Source organism: Papio anubis, chromosome 12 (genome assembly GCF_008728515.1).
Source record: "Papio anubis isolate 15944 chromosome 12, Panubis1.0, whole genome shotgun sequence".
Taxonomy (NCBI): Eukaryota; Metazoa; Chordata; class Mammalia; order Primates; family Cercopithecidae; genus Papio; species Papio anubis.
This window is the reverse complement of record NC_044987.1, coordinates 100,771,178-100,793,492: the sequence shown is the minus strand read 5'-3', so window position 1 is coordinate 100,793,492 and position 22,315 is coordinate 100,771,178. Positions and strand designations below refer to the sequence as shown.

Here is a 22,315-nt window from a genome sequence, read left to right as displayed (position 1 = left end):
AACATTTCTCTTTAGTCAGCTCAGTATTGGTCAGTAGAGGGTGCTGGAGGGACACTGCAAAGCCAGAGCAGGAGCAAAGGGTTTTCCTTCCTGATTAAAGTTGCAGGATTTCACAAACAAAATAAAGGATTCCCAGTTAAATTTGAATTTTGGATAAATAATGATTAATTTCTTTATACTATATACTCCAAATATTGCATGAGACATACTAAAAGTTATTCATTGGTTAATTCATGTGTAGTTGAATGTCTTGTGCTTTATCTGGTAAGCATATCATGGTTCCAGTGAGGTTTTTTAAAATTTAAATTTAAATTTTTTATTTTATTTATTTATTTATATTATACTTTAGGTTCTAGGGTACGTGTACACAATGTGCAGGTTTGTTACATATGTATACATGTGCCATGTTGGTGTGCTGCACCCATTCACTCATCATTTACATTAGGTATAGCTCCTAATGCTGTCTCTCCCCACTCCCCCCACCCCATGGTGCAGCAGTCAGAAGCTCATTGTGTAGGAGGCATGGTAGCAGTCACATCAGGGGTCCACTGGTTAGCTGCAGTCTTATCCCCCAGCAAGTTTCTCTGCATACAAGCTTGAAAGCAGACCAACAGGATGCATACTCCTGTGGTAAGGTAGATACACCTTCTCCAAGGCATTTGAATCTCACCCTTGAGGGGACAGTCTTCTAAGCAGTTTGTCACTTCCTTGTTCTCTGTCATTTTGGTGGCAGCTGCTATCTGGATTTGCTATGTGTGTGCCCATTAGAGTCCAATTTTATCTTTTTTTCAATTTAACCACCTTATGTCAGTTTATGGTTAGATATCCTAAAATTTGCATGTTCAAATTACTGATGTGCTTTTTGTCCTGACTAGACCCTGACTAATACAATTGGGCACAATAATACAACCTATCACACAAGATAGTAAGTACCTATGAGAAACTATGTGATCCCATTTCACAGATAAGAGCCTGTCCTAAGGAATTCATACAGTGAGTGAAAAGACACATACCTAGTAAATAATTGAAGGTTGATGCAAAAGTAGGTCTAGATGTTTGTACTTTCATGTACTTAATTTGTCCCTGACTATCTTTCTAGCCACTAAATGGAAGGTAATTTCAACATTTACTCTATATGATTAATAAATACCCTTGTAATTATCAGCTGGAAGAATGAGTGATGCCTTCTTCTCTTGTTTATGCCTGCTGAATGTAATTACTTCATTGTTTCCATAGCATAACTTTTCCCCTTTTACAGGTAAGGGATTTGGGCAGAATGACACAGAATTGGGGGAAATTCTGTTACGGGTGAAACTGTGTTCACCTCAAATTTCAAAAGTTAGGCTGGGCACATTGGCTCACGCCTATAATCCCAGCAATTTGGGAGACTGAGGCAGGTGGATCACCTGAGGTCAGGAGTTAAAGACCAGCCTGGCCAACATGGTGAAACCCCATCTCTACTAAAAATACAACAATTAGCTGGGCATGATGGCAGGTGCCTGTAATCCAGCTACTCAAGAGGCTGAGGCAGGAGAATCTTTGAACTCAGCAGGTGGAGGTTGCAGTGAGCAGAGATGGTACCATTTTACTCCAGCTTGGGCAACAGAGTGAGACTCCATCTCAAAAAAAAAAAAAAAAAAAAAAAAAAGAAAAAGAAAAAAGAAAAGAAAGAAAAGAAAAGAAATGTCATAAGTTTAAGTCCTAAACCCCAATACTTGAAAACGTGACCATATTTGGAGATACGGCCTTTACAGAAGTAATCAACATGGACTGATGTCCTTATAAAAAGGTGAAATTTGGAAACAGACATATACACAGAGAAAAGATGATGTGAAGAGACAATGAAAGAAAACAGCATCTATAAACCCTAAAGAGAGGCCTAGAAAATTCTTTTTTCAAAGCCCTCAGAAAAAGTGAAAGCTGCCAAGACCTTGATTTTGAACTTTTAGCCTAGAACTACAGGAAAACTTTTGTTTAACAACCAGTCTATTAAAGGTAATGGCAAAAAACACAATTCCTTTTGCACCAACATAATACTTTCTTATGGCAGCCCCACCAAACTAATATAATCACTAGCAAGTATTATTCTTTTCTTAGGAAGATGCTGTGAATTTTCTCTCTGATATTTTTCTAATAATAGGGAGAGGTGGTAAAGTTGTTCTATTTTTCTGTTCTTCTTATGAAAATAGCATGGATTATAGTTGAACTTATTATAACCTCTTGCTCCGTGAACTTCATGCGTGCAACTAGAGGTTATAGCACCACAGTACCCTCAAAGTCTGATATAGGGATTAAAGGGTTACCAACTTGGATCGTATTTCTCTTCTCTATACCTTTATGTGGTTCATGAGCCAGCAGCATTGATATCACCTTGCTGTTTGCTTAAAAGGCAGAATTTCAGGCCTTACCGCAGAATTACTGAATCAGAATTTCCATTTTAACCAAGCCCTTAGGTGATTATTGTGCATATTACTGGTCAGAATTACCCTCTTCCTCTACAACAACAACAACAGCAACAACAAAAAGCACCAAACAACAACAACAACAAAACAACCTATCATAATTTACCTTTCTTCTTATTTTTGTACAGTCCTGAAGTGGTATTTTAGATTACTAGAGTTAGCTTCTTGGAGGCACTGGAAATGTTTAGTTGTTTACAAGCACATCTATTTGATTCACAGCTGGTTTGGAATCAGTTACCTGAAACTGAAATACCTCTCCAGACTCAATAATGTAATAATTGTTCTTAATTATTTCACTGTGAATTTTTCCTGCCTGATTGTTACTTGGATCATAATAAGTAGATTCTCAAAATCAGAAAGAGTCTTTTGTTTTACTATTGCTAGATGCAAGAAGTCTTGCCACATACATTCATTTTGTAGCTCTTTAATATGTGAATATTTCAACATTTTGGATAAATAGATGAAACCAAACGTGACTCAAAGAAAACCACAAAGCATGCAAAAAAACATAACATAAGTAATTGTTAGCTATATTAATCGATTTTTATCATCCTCACATTCAACTTTGGTAACATTAGTCATCAGCAGAATTTTCACAAATGAAAACACTTAACAAATATTATCTGCTGGATTTGTAATTGAAATAAAATTCCACTGGAATCCACTTTATTTATGTCTTTCTTTTATATCTTTTTTCCTAACAAAAGGAAGAACAATTCTTCCTTTTGTTATTGAAGTTGTATGTTTTTGTTTTTATTGGGGACATAGAAGAGTTTTCATTTATCTTCAGGTTGAGAAACACATTCAGGAAGAGAATGAAAACCTCACCAATTTTACCTGTGGGATTTGGAGGCCCAAAGTATGGAAGACACTCTCATTCGCAGCTAGGGAGAGTGTAAATTTTTGAAATAAATAAAAAAGGGGATACTCTGGCAATATTTACTGGATTTATAATTGTTCATGTATTTTAATTCTACAATTAGACTTCCTAATTTTATTCTAGATATATACTTGCGTAAGCTCAAAATTACATGTAACAAAGTTATTTATTGCAATATTATTTGTAAAGGCAAACATTTTGAGACATCCTAAATCACTTAAAACTGGATAAACATAAAAATTTTATATAGTGTGTTTTATATACCACTATTGTATAGAAAGAGGAAAAGATTGCATAGTTTTAGCTGTTCATATTTCCATAAAATGTATCTGGAAATATACACAAGAAATAAAAGCATATGAGGAGGAGATGTGGATGGAGATGATAATTTTTACTGTATAATCCAATTTGCTTTCTGACTTTGGGAACATTCAAGTAAAAATTCAATTGAAAAATAATAAAAGCAAAAAAAAAAAAAAAGATTATGTCCCAGTGCAACAGCAACAAAATCAACTGTAAAATTCTGTGGCATTGGATCAGTATTGGAAGGGTCTAGAAAAACAATCTGGTTACTACTATAAAGTCTAGTAAAGTCAATCCAAGAAATCCTCTGACTTAAGTTTAGTATCGAGACTAAGCAAGTATTTGTTTTAATCTTGTGCCTGGAGAAGGTACATATTGTAAAATGTTCTGGGATGACTTTACACTTGTTCTGAATTGTAATGAACACAGCTGTCTTAATCTATTTTGCTTGTTTGGTTCTCCTAGTGTTCAGTGTTTGCACGACCAAGCTGTGCTAGGCAAATTCTGATGAAATAAACTGCATGAATAATGAGAGATTCCCACTGTACCAAAGAATCTAAACCTGGCTCTGTCTATTTCATGCATCAAGGTCTCTTGGCCACTCCCTACTCTCCGGTAATTAATTTCCTAACATGCTTCCTTTTCAGTATGGCAAGCTGCAGGTGCTGGTCACCCACAGGACACCCTCCTGCTGGTTATTAGCCATCACTAGTTTCCTGTAAGAATACTCTCCATAGACAATGCAGGTTACTAATCAAGACTGTAATACTAGATTTTCACCTGAAAAAATGATTTTGGAATATTAGGAGAAGTAAATCAAAGTACAGAACAGAGACAATGTAATAAATAGGCTTTTGAGAAGGTGCTAGACAGCTTTATGCTTATTCTCTTACAGGACTATATAAATCACTTTTCCCTCTCTCCACATTTATCGAGACATAATATACAGATATCAACTATTTGCTCTCATCCAAACATACCCCAGTCTTTAACCATTTTAAGCCTTTGAGCGTTTTGTTTCCTCTAACAGGAATCCCTTTCTCTCGCCATCTGTCTTCTGAATTACAATGTATCCTTCCAAATAGACAGTGCCTTTCCAGTGAACTTTCTAGGATTTGCTTCTTTGTGTCTCCCATAGAATTAATCCCTCCTTCATCTGGGCTGTTGCTTTTTGTATATACTCCTGTTCCTACAATGACGGAATAGTGTTGAAATCATTGCTTATATACTCGGGGAACACATTTTATTAAATCTGTTCCTGTATTCTAATAGGAGACATAATTTTCAATTTATACATTTGATTTTTTTTAAAAGGCTATAAATATAAAATCACATTAAATTATGCATTTTATGATTCATTCTTGTTAAAAAATATGCTTACATAATATTAGGACTGTCTCACAAAATGTGTGGCCATTGATGTATAATTATAAAACAAATATATTTACATATATATTTATATGTATGCATATGTAAATATATATGTAGTACATTTGCCTTGTATTTTAGAGAGTCCGTGAAGTGGCATTCATAGCTAAAGAAAGGTGTGCCTTCAAGACCTCCTTTATATGCTCCCGTCTTCTCTTGTCCTCTAGAGGAAGAACCATGATTTTGATGGGAGAGATTCCAGAGCATTTGCTGGGCAGTGTTTATAAGAGAGTGAGATCACTGGGCTGCAAAGGTTCAGCACATGGCAGTGGATTCCTGTTTCTGTCTCTTTTCCTGCTGGATCTGGCATGTGATGTGTACCTAGATTCTAAACTGCATTTAGCTACTGTACTCATTAATTTGGTCTAATCTGGCTTACTGGAGATTTTCATTGATTTGCCAAGCTTAAAGACAACTTAAGAATTGACATTTATTTGCTGTAATTTCTTATGTTTTATGTTCTTTGAGAACTTTGTGAGGCAGAGAAGCAAGATATCCTGAGGCAAGAATCGAGGTTTCCTAGCTTCCTCACCATAATATCTCTACTAATATCCCAATCCCAACATTGCTTCTGAAATCTGGATAATTATTTCATCCCTTCAATGTGTTACAATAAACTTCTATTATACTTGTTTCTTCTTTAAAATGCTTTTATGGCATCTACTTGAATATATATATTTAGACACTATGGAAAGTTTGAATTGACATAGACACCTTTAGGCCAGTATGGTTAATGGAGACTATTGCTATTCATTGGTGTATGGGTAGAAATTCCAGGATTTATAAGTTCAGATATCTTGAGTTATAGTATTAGTATTAGTGTGTTCAGCATGATGTTTGTGATAGGAGTGAGGAAGAGACCCTTCTGGTATACATTATCCACTTAAGGAACTTTTTCAACCTTTTCTTTCTCGAGGGTTCAAGGCTTCAGAGTTGACGACGTGAATGATGTAATAGATTGTAGCACAAAGCTGAGCACAGATTAATCATTCAAAAAAAACTTGTTGGTGAATTACAGAGTTGAATGTTGTATCTTTTTAATGCCTGGCACTAGTATAAGGAGGGTACCATAGTTTATAAAGTTTCATGTGTTTTTCCCTCAAGGAAATGAAAACAGGACCAAATATTTTGCCAAGAAATCTAGAGAATTTTATTACAAGACCTTAATGACAATTTGTTACCACAAAAATTCATGTTTACTAATGTTCAAAGAAACATATTTCATCAATGAGACCCTGCATGGAATATAGAACTTGGTTGAATATGAACGAAACAGTTGTTAAGACTTTGGTCTTATACTCAATCCCAGAGGCTTTAGTAATAGCAGTGTTTTATCAACCAAATATATAAAGTCTGAAAAAAGCCTCTCAAAGTGACTTTAACAACACCCAGGCTGATCCATGTAATGCATTTTAATGTCAAGCTACAGTCATAAAAGGAAAGTCTTAAGCAAACATCTAACAACAAGGCACTTACAAGCAAGTCAACATGCAAGATAGATAATAAAAATATTCCTTCATCAAGAAGCAATGGTATGCAGTATTCAGAAAAATACAAATACTGCGGGATTCCTTAAAGACAGAATGTCATTGCCTTTGGCATGCATGTGCCTGGGTTTATAATTTAAAGTTGTGATTTTTTCCCAGAAATATATGTTTGTGTGTACATGTAAATGTATATTTAAAAATTATAAATTGAATCGAGCCCACATGATCTTTAATAGGGCTATACAGGATTAATCTACCCAACAATTATTAAAAGAGAATGAATTTCTAATTAACTGCCACAGTTCTAGAATTCAAAATTATACATATATATTTTAAAAACAACAATATTTCAGGCTACTTTTAGAAAAATATTGAGATCTGGCCACCCAGAACCTGCATTTCCCTTAAGATACCTTGATTTCATATTTCTAGCCTCCAGAAATATGAGAGAATAAATTTCTATTGATTTAATCCACACAGTTTTATGTAGTACGTTGTTACAACACCCCTAGGAACCTGATGCAGTCATAAAATCTTTTCTAAACTCAAAGGCTAGACAGATACAAAATACACTGACTCCTATTCTAATGGCTTTCAATCTTATGTTAATCTGTTTGCATATCTGTCTTCACACTTGGTACACTAGGCTGCTTACCTTTGAAACCATGTCCAAAAAATTGTGTACTTGAAAAGTCTGTACTTGTCTTTATTATTATTATTATTATACTTTAAGTTATAGGGTGCATGTGCAGAATGTGCAGTTTTGTTACATAGGTATACATGTGGCATGTTGGTTTGCTGGACCCATCAACTGGTCATTTGCACTAGGCATTTCTCCCAATGCTATCCTTCCCCCAACCTCCACCCCCTCCCACCCTCTGAGAGGCCCCGGTGTGTGATGTTTCTGGCCCTGTCTGCATGTGTTCTCATTGTTCAGTTCCCACCTATGAGTGAGAACATGCAGTGTTTGGTTTTCTGTCCTGGTGATAGTTTGCTCAGAATGATGGTTTCCGGCTTCATCCACGTCCATGCAAAGGACGTGAACTCAGCTTTTTTTTTTTTTCGAGACGGAAAAAAAATAAACGTAATCTATATAAATGTAATCTATACACAGCCAGCTCTGTCGCCTAGGCTGGAGTGCAGTGGTACAATCTCGGCTCACTACAAGCTCTGTCTCCCGGGCTCAGTCTCCCGAGTAGCTGGGACTACAGGCACCCGCGACCACGCCTGGCTAAGTTTTGTATTTTTAGTAGAGATGGGGTTTCACTGTGTTATCCAGGATGGTCTGATCTCCTGACCTCATGATCCGCCTGCCTCAGCCTCCCAAAGTGCTGGGATTACAAGCGTGAGCCACCGTGCCCAGCTGAACTCATCCTTTTTTATGGCTGCATAGTATTCCATGGTGTATATGTGCCACATTTTCTTAATCCAGTCTATCACTGATGGATATTTGGGTTCCAAGTCTTTGCTATTGTGAATAGTGCCGCAATAAACATATGTGTGCATGTGTCTTTATAGTAGCATGATTTATAATCCTTTGGGTATATACCCAGTAATAGGATCTCTGGGTCAAATGGTATTTCAAGTTCTAGATCCTTGAGGAATTGCCACGCTGTCTTCCACAATGATTGAACTAATTTACACTCCCACCAACAGTGTAAAAGCATTCCTATTTCTCCACATCCTCTCCAGCATCTGTTGTTTCCTGACTTTTTAATGATCGCCATTTTAACTGGTGTGAGATGATATCTCATTGTGGTTTTGATTTGCATTTCTCTGATGACCAGTGATGATGAAAAGTTTTCATGTGTCTGTTGGCTGCATAAGTGTCTTCTTTGGGGAAGTGTCTGTCCATATCCTTTGCCCACTTTTTGATTTTTTTTTTCTTGTAAATTTGTTTAAATTCTTTGTAGATTCTGGGTATTAGCCCTTTGTCAGATGAGTAGATTGTAAAAATTTTCTCCCATTCTGTAGGTTGACTGTTCACTCTGATGATAGTTTCTATTGCTGTGCAGAAGCTCTTTAGTTTAGTTAGATCCCATTTGTCTATTTTGGCTTTTGTTGCCATTGCTTTTGGTGTTTTAGTCATGAAGTCTTTGCCCATGCCTATGTCCTGAATGGTATTGCCTAGGTTTTCTTCCAGGGTTTTTCTGGTTTTAGGTCTAACATTTAAGTCTTTAATCCATCCTAAGTTAATTTTTGTATAAGATGTAAGGAAGGGATCCACTTTCAGCTTTCTACATAAGGCTAGCCAGTTTTCCCAGCACCATTTATTAAATAGGGAATCCTTTTCCCATTTCTTGTTTTTGTCAGGTTTGTCAAAGATCAGATGGTTGTAGATATGTGGTGTTATTTCCGAGGCCTCTGTTCTGTTCCATTGGTATATATATCTGATTTGGTACCAGTACCATGCTGTTTTGGTTACTGTAGCCTTGTAGTATATTTTGAAGGCATGTAGTGTGATGCCTCCAACTTTGTTCTTTTGGCTTAGGATTGTCTTGGCAATGTGGGCTCCTTTTTGGTTCTATATGAACTTTAAAGTAGTTTTTTCCAATTCTGTGAAGAAAGTCGTTGGTAGCTTGATGGGGATAGCATTGAATCTATAAGTTACCTTGGGCAGTATGGCCATTTTCACAATATTGATTCTTCCTATCCATGAGCATGGAATGTTCTTCCATTTGTTTGTGTCCTCTTTTATTTTGTTGAGCAGTGGTTTGTAGTTCTCCTTGAAGAGGTCCTTCACATCCCTTGTAAGTTGGATTCCTAGGTATTTTATTCTCTTTGTAGCAATTATGAATGGGAGTTCACTCGTGATTTGGCTCTCTGTTTGTCTTTTATTGGTGTATAAGAATGCTTGTGATTTTTGCACATTGATTTTGTATCCTGAGACTTTGCTGAAGTTGCTTATCAGCTTAAGGGGATTTGGGGCTGAGACAATGGGGTTTTCTAAATATACAGTCATGTCATCTGCAAACGGGGACAATTTGACCTCCTCTTTTCCTAACTGAATGCCCTTTATTTCTTTCTCTTCCCTGATTGCCCTAGCCAGAACTTCCAACACTATGTTGAATAGGAGTGTTGAGAGAGGGCATCCTTGTCTTGTGCTGGTTTTCAAAGGAATGTTTCCAGTTTTTGCCCATTAAGTATGATATTGGCTGTGGATTTGTCATAAATAGCTCTCATTATTTTGAGATATGTTCCATGAATACCTAGTTTCTTGAGAGTTTCTGCAATGAGGGGCTGTTCAATTTTGTCAAAGGCCTTTTCTGCATCTATTGAGATAATTATGTGATTTTTGTCATTGGTTGTGTTTATGTTATAGATTACATTTATTGCTTTGCATATGTTGAACCAGACTTGTATTCCAGGGATGAAACTGACTTGATCATGTTGGATAAGCTTTTTGATGTGCTATTGGATTTGGTTTGTTAGTATTATATAGAGGATTTTCGCACTGATGTTCATCAGGGATATTGGCCAAAAATTCTCTTTTTTTGTTGTGTCTCTGCCAGGCTTTGGTATCAGGATGATGCTGGCCTCATAAAAAGAGTTAGGGAAGATTCCCTCTTTTTCCATTGATTGGAATAGTTTCAGAAAGAATGGTACCAGCTCCTCTTTGTACCTCTGGTAGAATTCAGCTGTGAATCCATCTGGTCCTGGCCTTTTTTTGGTTGGTAGGCTATAAATTATTTCCTCAATCTCAGAACCTGTTATTTGTCTATTCAAAGATTCAACTTCTTCCTGCTTTAGTCCTGGGAGGGTGTGTGTTTCCAGGAATTTATCCATTTCTTCTAGATTTTCTAGTTTATTTGTGTAGAGGTGTTTATAGTATTCTCTTATGGTAGTTTGTATTTCTGTGGAATCAGAAATACAATAAATGTGATATCCCATTTATCATTTTTTATTGTGTCTATTTGATTGTTCTCTCTTTTCTTCTTTATTAGTCTTGCTAGCAGTCTATCTATTTTGTTGATCTATTTAAAAAGCTAGCTTCTGGATTCCTTGATTTTTTTGAAGGGTTTTTGTGTCTCTTATCTCCTTCAGTTCTGCCCTGATCTTAGTTATTTCTTGCCTTCTGCTAACTTTTGAATTTGCTTGCTCTTGCTTGTCTAGTTCTTTTAGTTGTGATGTTAGGGTGTCAATTTTAGATGTTTTCTGCTTTCTCTTGTGGGCATTTCATGCTATGAATGTCCCTCTACACACTGCTTTAAATGTGTCCCAGAGATTCTGGTATGTTGTGTCTTTGTTCTTATTGGTTTAAAAGAACATCTTTATTTCTGCCTCCATTTTGTTATTTACCCAGTAGTCATTCAGGAGCAGGTTGTTCAGTTTCCATGTAGTTATGCAGTTTTGAGTGACTTTCTTAATCCTGAGTTCTAATTTGTTTGTACTGTGGTCTGAGAGACAGTTTATTGTGGTTTCTGGTTTTTCACGTTTGCTGAGGAGTGCTTTACTTTCAATTATGTGGTCAATTTTAGAATAAGTATGATGTGGTGCTGAGAAGAATGTACATTCTGTTGATTTGGGGTGGAGAGTTCTGCAGATGTCTATTAGATACTCTTGGTGCAGAGCTGAGTTCAAGTCCTGCATGTCCTTGTTTACCTTCTGTCTCATTGATCTGTCTAATATTGACAGTGGGTTGTTAAAATCTCCCATTTTTATTGTTTGGGAGTCTACATCTCTTTGTAGGTCTCTAAGGACTTACTTTATGAATCTGGGTGCTCCTGTACTGGGTGCATATGTCTTTAGGATAGTTAGCTCTTCTTGTTGAATTAATCCCTTTACCCTTATGTAATAGCCTTCTTTGTCTCTTTGGATCTTTGTTGGTTTAAAATCTGTTTTATCAGAGACTAGGATTGTAACCCCTGCTTTTTGTTTTTTTCTTTCCATTTGCTTGGTAGATCTTCCTCTGTCCCTTTATTTTAAGCCTGTATGTGTCTCTGCACATGAGATGGGTTTCCTGAATACAGCACACTGATGGGTCTTGACTCTTTATCCAGTTTTCCAGCCTGTGTCTTTTACTTGGGGCATTTAGCCCATTTACATTTAAGGTTAATATTATGTGTGAATTTGATCCTGTCATTATGGTGTTAGCTGGTTATTTTGCCCGTTAATTGATGCAGTTTCTTCATAGCATCGATGGTCTTTCCAATTTGGCATGTTTTTGCAATGGCTGTTACTGCTTGTTCCTTTCCATGTTTAGTGCTTCCTTCAGGAGCTCTTGTAAGGCAGGCCTCTTGGTGACAGAATTTCTCAGCATTTGCTTGTTTGTAAAGGGTTGTATTTCTGCTTCACTTATGAAGCTTAGTTTGGCTGGATATGAAATTCTGGGTTGAAAATTCTTTCCTTTAGGAATGTTGAATATTGGCCTCTACTCTATTCTGACTTGTAGGGTTTCTGTCGAGAGATCTGCTGTTAGTCTGATGGTCTTCCCTTTGTGTGTAGCCCGACCTTTCTCTCTGGTGCCCTTAACATTTTTTTCTTCATTCTAACCTTGATGAATCTGACAATTAAGTGTCTTGGATTTGCTCTTCTTGATGAGTATCTTTGTGGCGTTCTCTGTATTTCCTGAATTTGAATGTTGGCCTGCCTTGCTAGGTTGGGGAAGTTCTGCTGGATATTATCCTGAGGAGTGTGTTCTAACTTGGTTCCATTCTCCTGATCGCTTTCAGGTACACCAATCTAATGTAGATTTGGTCTTTTCACCTAGTCCCATATTTCTTGGAGGCTTTGTTCGTTTCTTTTTACTCTTTTTTCTCTAATCTTGTCTTCTTGCTTTATTTCATTAATTTTATCTTCAATTAGTGATAACATTTCTTCCACTTGATCAAATCGGCTATTGAAGCTTGTGTATGTGTCACGAAGTTCTCGTACTATGGTTCTCAGCTCCATCAGGTCATTTAAGATCTTCTCTACACTGTTTATTATAGTTAGCCATTCATCTAACCTTTTTTCAAGGTTTTTAGCTTCCTCATGATGGGTTAGAACGTTCTCCTTTAGCTTGGAAAAGTTTGTAATTACCGACCCTCTGAAGCCTCCTTCTGTCAACTCATCAAAGTCTCTCTCTATACAGTTTTTCTCTGTTGCTGGCGAGGAGCTTCAATCCTTTGGAGGAGAAAGGGTGCTCTGATTTTTGGAATTTTCAGCTTTTCTGCTCTGGTTTCTCCCCATCTTTGTGGTTTTATATACCTTTGGTCTTTGATGTTGGTGACCTACAGATGGGGTTTTGGTGTGGATGTCCTTTTTGTTGATATTGATGCTATTCTATTCTGTTTGTTAGTTTTCCTTCTAACAGGCCCCTCAGCTGTAGGTCTGTTGGAGTTTACTGGAGGTCCACTCCAGACCCTGTTTTCCTGGGTATCACCAGTGGAGGCTCAATTGGAAATGCAGAAATTACCTGTCTTCTGTGTCCATCTTGCTGGGAGCTGCAGACTGGAGCTGTTCCTATTCAGCCATCTTAGAAGCAACTAGGACTTTTCATTTAATCTATGATCATTGAAAACATGTCTAGCAATTTTATTATAATTGATGCATTTTAAATGATATGGTTTTCATTTTGTAAAGATGCATAACTAAGTCATTGATAAATTTTGCTTTCGATTTTTAAGGAAACTTGTAAATTCGGAGTAGCATTCACACCACTGACACTAAAGAAAGGTATTGACTAACAATTTGCTTTGAAACTGGTTTCTTTAAACTTCAGTGGCAAGATCTGCTCATTGCTTCTCCAATAACCATTCTATATCTCTTTATTCGTAGTACCATACATGTTGGCCATACAGCAAAATTTTGACTAATGAAGTATAGTCAGTGGTCTGGACTTCTGGGAGATCTTAAAAGTGCTTCATCTAAACTACCTTACTCTAGAGTTTTGCCCTTTCCCTTCCTCCAGCCTGGAATGTGAACTAGGTTGCTGGAATCCTAGCAGACATCTCGTGACCATAAGATGACCGGGACCCTTTAAAAGGATACCAAAATCCTGGGTTGCTCACTTTATATCAACTCTGAACTGGTTGTCTCTAGTTTCCTTATTATATGAAAGAAAAAAACTTTCTAAAAGCCATTGTTATTATAGATAACAGTTTGTTGCAGCTAAACTCAAACCCTTGATAGATACTCTCATCTAGCCTCAGGTTAATTTTATCAGCTTAAGAATTAATACTGATTAAATTTTTACCATATGCCACACAATTTAGGTGCCACTAAGTAGTCCTTAAAATGTAGGACTATTATTATACACAGTTCACGGAAAAAAAAAAAAAAAAGTGAATCTAAAGAAGATATAATGACTCGTCTTATGTAAGACATTGGGCAAAGTATTTTATCTTTTCATGACTTGATTTCCTTAACCTGAAAAAGGAATATAATAATGCTAAACTACATTCTAGGGTTTTGGTGCGGATTAAATAATCTGGGAACGCTGTGAGGTAATGAGGGCTACATAAATGTCAGCCATTATTGAAATTTTAATGGATACCTGCTCTGACTACATAACATTTTAAAAGCAATGTGATACAATGTTCTCTTTTCAACATTTTTCATAAAAGTGAATATCCTAATTTATAATGAGTATCTGACCTCTTCTGTCTTTTAGAACATCAGAGATCACATAATCTCATTTTCTGAAGTAAAGATAGAGAAACTGCCATTGCAATTAACCAGGTGCCTCTCAAATACTTCTAAGGAGAACAAAATAGACATTATCGTCTCTATTTGTTGTAAAACAAAGAACATATAGTTCTATGATTTGTCTAATTGCTAATAATAAGGGATAAATATAATTCTCAAACTAAGGTATTTTAATTCTGAGTTCAGTGATTTATCCCACAACACCACAGCTGCCTCAGCTTCTGTGCATTAAACATGAGTGTGTGTGGATGTATGTGTGTAATTTAAAGAGACCATATTTTGGAATTGTATCCCTATTGTTCCAATTTTTAAGGCAGCCAGTATTTAAATTGCCTCAATTAAAATTTCTACAACCATAAAATTGTTTTGTTTTGAATTTATGTTGGTAATATCTTCATACCTCTTTTTGCAATCATAATTCCAAATAATTTTACGTTTGAACATCTTGAGTCATCTTGCCATTTTAAATTTCTACTTATAACTTATTTGTCATATAGTATATACATAAGAAATCTCTTATTTTACCTGTGGAACATGTCACACGATAATATGTATACAATTTTCCTTCTACATTTTTTTTTTCTAGTCAAGCTATGTAGCTTGTATGAGAAATACCAGCTTTTTGTTTAGAAAAGTAGGATTTTACAGTTTATCAAGAAAGAACACAGGCATTGGCTGTGGTCTGACCAGCATATACTGGTGCTGGTATCACAGATAACACACCATACAGAAAAGAATACCCTCTTACCTATCACCTCTGCATTCCCTCAAGGACCATGTGTCTGGGAGAAGACCAAGGAGCAACTTAAATATCAATGTCAGTATAACCTTGCGAGCTCTCTGAAATTTCACTGACAACTAGCTTTCCATTTGTAATTGGAGAGAGGTCTAGCTGTCATGCTCTGCAGGCAGAATCCATGGAGAATTGCTGTTCAAATTGGAAAGGAGTTTCCTCTCATTAAAACCAAAAGAAATCGAGTGTAAATAGCATGGCTGTTAAGAACAACCACATGATATTGCCTCTTCTAATCCCAAGAGCTATTCTCTAATTCCAAGAGGGACAGTGGATGGAACTGGAAGAATCGCTTTTCTCTTAGGCTGTTAATATCCAACTCATGGGGGGCCCTAAAAATGCAATGCTCAAAACAGAGATCTTAATGACAAGACAACAGTGTACTAGAATGAAAAAACAATTTGGATTAAGATAATATGGGAAATAAATCAGAAGTCACCTTTCCTTTACAATAATTCTTCATCCTTTCTGTGTTTTTCTATAAATACAACTATTAATGGAGAACCTTTCATGTTCTTGTAACTTTATAACCATTGTTACATTTTAATCACAACCAGAGTAGGTCAGAAACATGTTAAAATATTGAACATCTTAAGCTTTAGAAACAAACTTCTGAGGTTCAAATATCTGGGAGATCTTGGCAACTACTTATCCACCTCACTCTTCATTTTCCTCCTTAGCAAAGTTTTCTTACTAACAAAAATGATAGTATTTGCCTTAGAAGGTTACACAAAATAATTCCCGTAAATACAGGATGGTGTCTAGCATAGATTAATCACTCAAGTACTATTATTGTTGGGATCTGTTTTACAGATGAGGAAACTGTACCAACGCTCTCCCAAGATAAGACAGTGGTTGGTTGTGATACACAGGGGTTTGAACATAGCCAATCTTACTCAGATATTTTAAAATCTGTTTTAAATTTTCATAGGATTATTGTGAAAATTAGAAGACATAATGTACACTCTAAGTGCCCTCTAGAGTGTACTTCCATTACTTTTCTAGCTGATTTGAGATTGATTCTGCCTTCTAAGTTAAAATACTTTTTCACCTCAAAACTTTGTATGTCTTTATATTTGCCTCAGTTGCATTAGTAGTAGGATGCCAAATCCAACCTTTCCTGTGATTTTAGCAGACACAAGGTCAATAAAACAATAAGTACCAAGTCCCTCCACATTCAACAGTGACGTGATATAACATCCATTAAGAACTTGTAAAGGAGATGGGTCAAAAGTAGATCTGCCAGTATTAGGCGTTTATACATTTCAGGTGTATATGACAACGAAGGGTGCAATTTACTTATTAGCTAAACACCAGAAAAGATTTGGGACCACTCAGATATTTCAATGGTGAGGACAAAAATAACTAGCCTAGAATGGCGTGAACCCGGGAGGCGGAGTTTGCAGTGAGCCAAGATCTCGCCACTGCACTCCAGCCTGGGCGACAGAGCGAGACTCTGCCTCAATAAAAAAAAAAAAAACAAAAACAAAAAAACAGCAAAAAAAACTAGCCTACAGTACCAATGTGTAGGAACGAGAGAAAGAATGAAATTGTTTTCTGCTAAGATTCCTTTGGAGTTAGCCTGCGTGAGAAATCAGTAACATTAGTGAATATGTTTGGATTGTCTGCACTATATTGTAAGTTTTCTGGGTGCAAGAATATGCCTTCTTTTCTTATGGCTCCTTACGGTTATGCCAGAGTTTGTGATCCACCAATATTGTTGGTAGATTGAAGTTGCAATTACTTAGAGTTGTTCAGACAACATCATTAAACTCAATGATTTTGATGACCACTGATGAAAAAGGGGGACTTTGATATGGATTATATACTACCATGTACATTTCATGATTTCTGTTTCAGCGACTCTTTGCACCACCTGTATACACTCACAAACAACTCCCAGTTATTTGCAAGTATGTGCACAAGACTGAGGGCAGAGTGTTGCCTTCAAGGTCATTAACTCAATATTATGTATTCCATGCATTCCATCCTTAGATATTCATTCTATAATCTAATTATGTAAGCTTGGAGAAAAATTAAATTGATGGGTGATTATATCATAATTACCTTTCAGATAGTTAGAAGTAAATTGACATTGGTAACTTCAATATTACATAATGAGACAAACTGAACTCTGCAGAGAAGGGCATATCTGAAAGCTTGTGGCTTCACAGTAGTACAACTAACATAGTTAAAAAGAAAAAAAAAAAAAAAGACTGTCAATGTAGGCTGGGCGTGGTGGCTCATGTCTGTAATCCCAGCACTTTGGGAGGCTGAGGCGGGCAGATTGTTTGAGCCCAGGAGTTTGTGACCAGCCTAGCCATCATGGTGAAACCTCATCTATACTAAAAATACAAAAACAAACAAACAAACAAAAACATTAGCCAGGCCTGGTGGCGCACACCTGTAATCTCAGCTACTTAGGAGGCTGAGGTGTAAGAATCGCTTGAACTGGGGAGGCAGAGATTGTAGTGAGCTGAGATGGCACCACTGCACTCCAGCCTGGGCAACAGAGCAAGACTCCATCTCAAAAAAAAAAAAATACAGTAGTTGTACCTTTACAAATGAGCCAATGTTTAAAATGTGGAAAATTTCATATAAAATTGAAATATTCAGCTTCTATTGAAATATTATTATACTTGGTAACACTGGGTGTGTATCTTACAGAGACACCATTTTCTTTAGCCTGGGAATATCTGAGTACTTTAGACTAAGATTTGTATCCTTCAGACTGGAACAGTTTGCTCTAGTCACAACCCCTCATACAATATATGGATAAACACTTACACATAAACATGTACACAAAGGTACACAGGTACCTTTCCTCCTTAGTCACTTTACAGCTTTTTTCCTATAGCATTGATCTTGAGTATACGAGTTGACATGTGGAAACAAATTTCACTTGTTCTTTCTGGTCTCAAAGTGTATATGAGGGTAGGATAAATTATTAATGTCAAGTGTACTGCTTCTCATAACCAGACTCACTGCAAACATCTCTACTTATGGCACTTAAAGTTCAAATGTGGCTGCAGAATCTTTCTTAATCTTAGTAATCCAGGACATCTAAGTAAATGCTCAGAGTTGGCATATGAGGTATATTAATTATTTATTGGTGTATAACCATATTATTAATACCACAAACTTAGTGACTTATAGCAACACATGTATTATCACACAGTTTCTGTGGCTCAGGAGCCTGAACACAACTCAGCTGTATCTTCTTCAGGCTCTCACAAGACTTCAATCCAGATGTTGGCTGGGGCTGGATTCTCAGCAGAGGTTCTACTGGTGAAAAATTTGCTTCCAAGCTCATGCAGTTGTTGGCAGCAATCTGTTTCTTCTGGATTGTTGGACTGAGGTCCTCAAATTCTTGATGACTATTGAAGGCCAGTTCTCAGTTCTCTGCCATGTGGGACCTCCAATGTGGTGATATGAACAGGATACAGGAAAATACTGGGTAGAAGAGGGAGGTTCCCTGGCAAAGGCCCCACCCTCAAGCCTGGAAACCTACTGCACTAAATGGAAACAGGCATTCCTGTTTTCATGCCCAAAAGTTGCCTTTTGGTCCACTGTGCCCCTCTATTCTGTACCCATATAAACACCAGACCCCAGGTTCCAGAAGCAGACAAGGAGATTAAGAGAAGAACAGAAGAAAGGCAAAACAGTATGGCAGAGAAGGAGAGAAGAGAACGGGCATTTGAATGCCAAGAAGAATTTGGCTGGGGATATTTAGAGAGGAGATTGGCCACTGGATGGCCAAACTCCAGGGGGAGATCATCTTCCCACTCCCTCCCCTTCCCAGCTCCCCATCTATCCTGCTGAGAGCCACTTCCACCACAAAATAAAACCCATACATTCATCATCCTCAAGTCTATGTGGAACCTAATTCTTCCTGGATGTCAGACAAGGACCTGGGTACCAAGAAGGCACTGGGCTGGTTAACACTTAAGCCATCTGTGGACAGCAAGGCTAAAGTTACAAACTGTGACACATGCCCACTTGGACTTTGGGAGTTGCAGCTTCCCAGCCCTGGATGCTGCCATGGGATCAGAGCCCAGGGGCACTTGCCCCAGCTCCTGTACCTGCCTGTCTGCATGTGTCCCCTCATAAGAAGTTTGAATAGGCATGGCAGCCAAACAGATGAGCCACAGCCCTGTCACACATCCTGAGTGGAGTGTCAGGGAAATTTCCTGTTTCATTGGCAGCTTCTTTATTCAAAGGCAGCAAAGGAAAGAGACTCTCCATGCAATATGTGGTGCCAATCTTATGTAATAAAATAACATACACATAATAACATATATTCTGTCACTTTTGCCATATTCTATTGGTTAGAAGCAAGTCATAGGTCACAACATGCCTAAAGGAAGGGGATTACAAGGGAGTAAATATCAGAAAGGAGGGATTATAGGAACCACCTTAAAGTCTATTGACCACGTGAGGTGAAACTATTTACCATCCCTGACAAAGGCTCATCAGTATTAGTTACAGGGAGGAGAATTTTGATTTTGCTTAAGAAAAATACATTTAACAATTAGAGCAACCTGTGATGTAAGTATGATGGCAGGGACAGTTCAAGTAGAAGTTTGTAGCAGGAGATGGAAACATTTAATACAATGGAGTGGGGCTAAAATTTGGCTACTGGAAATTTCCTTAAAGGCCTAAAATTCTGTGCTACTTCATTGTATTATAAAAAGTCATAATATTGTGTGTTTTACATGAAAAGAGAAGAGAATGTTTGATAAGTGCCTTAGTCCATTTGTGCTTCTGTAACAAAGTACCTGAGAATGGGTAACTTACAAAGAATAGAAATTTCTTTCTCACAATTCTGCAGGCTGGGCAATTCAGGATCAAGATGCCAGTAGATTTGGTGTCTGCTGATGGCTGTTTTCTGCTTCCAGAATGGAATCTTGTCACTGTTTCCTGCAGAGGGGATGAACACTGTCCTCACATGGCAGAAAGTAAAACAGCAAAAATGGCCTAGCTAGTTTCCTCCAGCCATTTTATAACATTGCTTATCCTATCCAGGAGGGCTGCACCTTTGTGACTTAATCACCACATAAAGGTCCAACCTTTTAATATTATTACTTTGGGGTTTAAGTTTCAACATGATTTTTGAAGAGGGCACAAACATTCAAACCATAGCAGTAGATATTTCAAATTCATAGTTTTGGGTTCATTATAAAAACTGCATTTCATTTGATAAAATATGCATAATTATAATAATAGAATTGTAAGAATATCCAAATAGAAAATATTTCCCAAAAGTATTGATATGGACAGGAGACAGGGAAATACTGGGTAGAAGATGGAGGTTCTTCTGCAAAGGCCCCATCTTCAAGCCTGGATACCTTGGCTGGCCCTAAATGAAGACAGACATTCCTGTTTTCATGCCCCAACAGTTGTTTTTTGGCTCCCCATTTGGGGTTTGTACCCATATAAACCTCAAAACCCAGGATCCAGAGGCAGATGAGCAGATAAGGAGATGAGGAAATGAAGAGATGAGGAGAGAACCAGACAAACAGCAGAACAGCATGGCAGATAAAGAAGAGAAGGAACATCTGAACACAGAGAGGAGTTCAGCTGGGGGGCAGTTGGAGAGGAGTTTGGCCACTGGACAGATGAACTCCAGGGAAAGATAACCTTCCCACTCCATCCCCCTTCCAGCTCCTTATCCATCCCACTGGGAGCCACCTCCACCACTCAGTAAAACCCCTGCATCCTTCAAGTCAATATGTGACCTGATTCTTCTAGGACACTGGACAAGAGCTTGGGATACAGAAAGCTGTCACACTGGCCCACTGCCCTTGCAGAAAGGCAGAGGAGTCATTGAGCTGGTTAACACTTCAGCCAGGCTAAAAGGGCTTTGTAACACTGGGGTCACAGGCACTCACCTTTAGGCACTACCATGGGGCCAGAACCCAAAGCACTCACCCAGCTTCTGCACCTGCTCGTCTGCATGCTCCCCCTCCCATAAGGGGTTTGAGCTCACTGCAGCTGAACAGAGAGTCACATCTCTGTCACACACCCTGAGAGGGAGGCCAGGAAATTCTCCTGTTTCAGTATTTATTGAGTATCTACTGAATGTTTGAGGCTGTTCTTTCACTGAACGATACAGAAATAGCTGATGACATATCTTCTTGACTTTATAGAGTTTACAATTGATGCTAGAGAAATGGGACTCAAAATAATGGCAAAATAGGGTAAAATAAAACATTAAATCAAATGTCACACTGTAATAGATACAGAGTGATCTGCCTCAGTCTTTTTCTTTCTGACTGGAAAAGCAAGAAATGTGTAGAAATGAAACTCCAACATTATAAATATTTTCCACTACTGTTGATACTTTAAATAGGGAGTTGCTGAAATAGTTGGGAGAGATGGTTTTAAAGCTACACTTGAGAAAGAGAGCATTTCATTGTGTCTTGGAGAATAGTAGAAAAAGACAATGGTGTTCTTTATTTCTATTGGCCATTTTATTTTTGTTAGAAGCCATGTAACTTTTGAGATTCACACACAGAAACACAAAGATATTAAATGGTTTTCACACTATAAAACATTTTAACCATTATGCATTTTGATTGCAGGTAAAAATTCAATTAACCACTGATGGGCAGCATCCAAAATTAATAGCAGAAACAGAAAAATAAAAGACCACTCAGCAAAGACAAGTAGAGTATAAGCATCACATAGGCTGGAAACTTTGCTCTTTTCTGTTTGTTTTTGTCCGTTCTCTTATGTATCCCAAGCATCTGGAATGAGGACTGGCACATAGCTATTGTTCAATAAATGCTTGTTGATAAATTAAAAATGCTGGAATTATTTGACTTCTCTTTATCAACTGTAGGCAACACTAACCTGTATGCAGGAAAGAAAGATATAGGATTAATGAAGAATTTGGGGGTGGTTTACTCTAACAGTATTATCTAGACTCTCATTTAGGATCTATATTTGCATTGAAAGGTGCAGGAAATACGATTTACTCCTGTACAGAATGTACTGAAACCTGTGTTTCTGAGTCTGTAATTAAATGTGGCCCTTATCTTAATGAGCACATGCCATCCTTCTCTCTAGGCAGAGCCTCTTAACACAACTGAAATAGCCCAGCAATTGCACAGAGCATACTGCAGAGTTCTGTCATATGCCATGATACAATTAGTCTCTGTGATTAGGTGGATTTAAACAAAAAGGTATGTGTTTATCTTCATGATGCACAGAGTGGCAGTGGCAGGTGGCTCCATTTCCTAGAATATGGTTCCAATCCAAGATATCATTTGGAGAGATATCAGTTGCCACAGAGAAGTTAAGTCTTGTGTGAAGCTGAAGAAGGTGAAGT

General features: G+C 37.4%; 1 long non-coding RNA gene across 1 annotated transcript in view; it reads left to right on the top strand.

Annotated features, from left to right (window-relative positions):
- The window catches only part of LOC103877536, a 116,136-nt gene extending 94,346 nt beyond the window's left edge, over window positions 1-21,790 (top strand). The window contains exon 4 of the long non-coding RNA XR_002517023.1: window positions 21,567-21,790. This is a non-coding gene — a long non-coding RNA (uncharacterized LOC103877536). The remainder of the gene's footprint in view (window positions 1-21,566) is intronic.
- The last annotated feature ends 525 nt before the right edge of the window (window positions 21,791-22,315 follow it).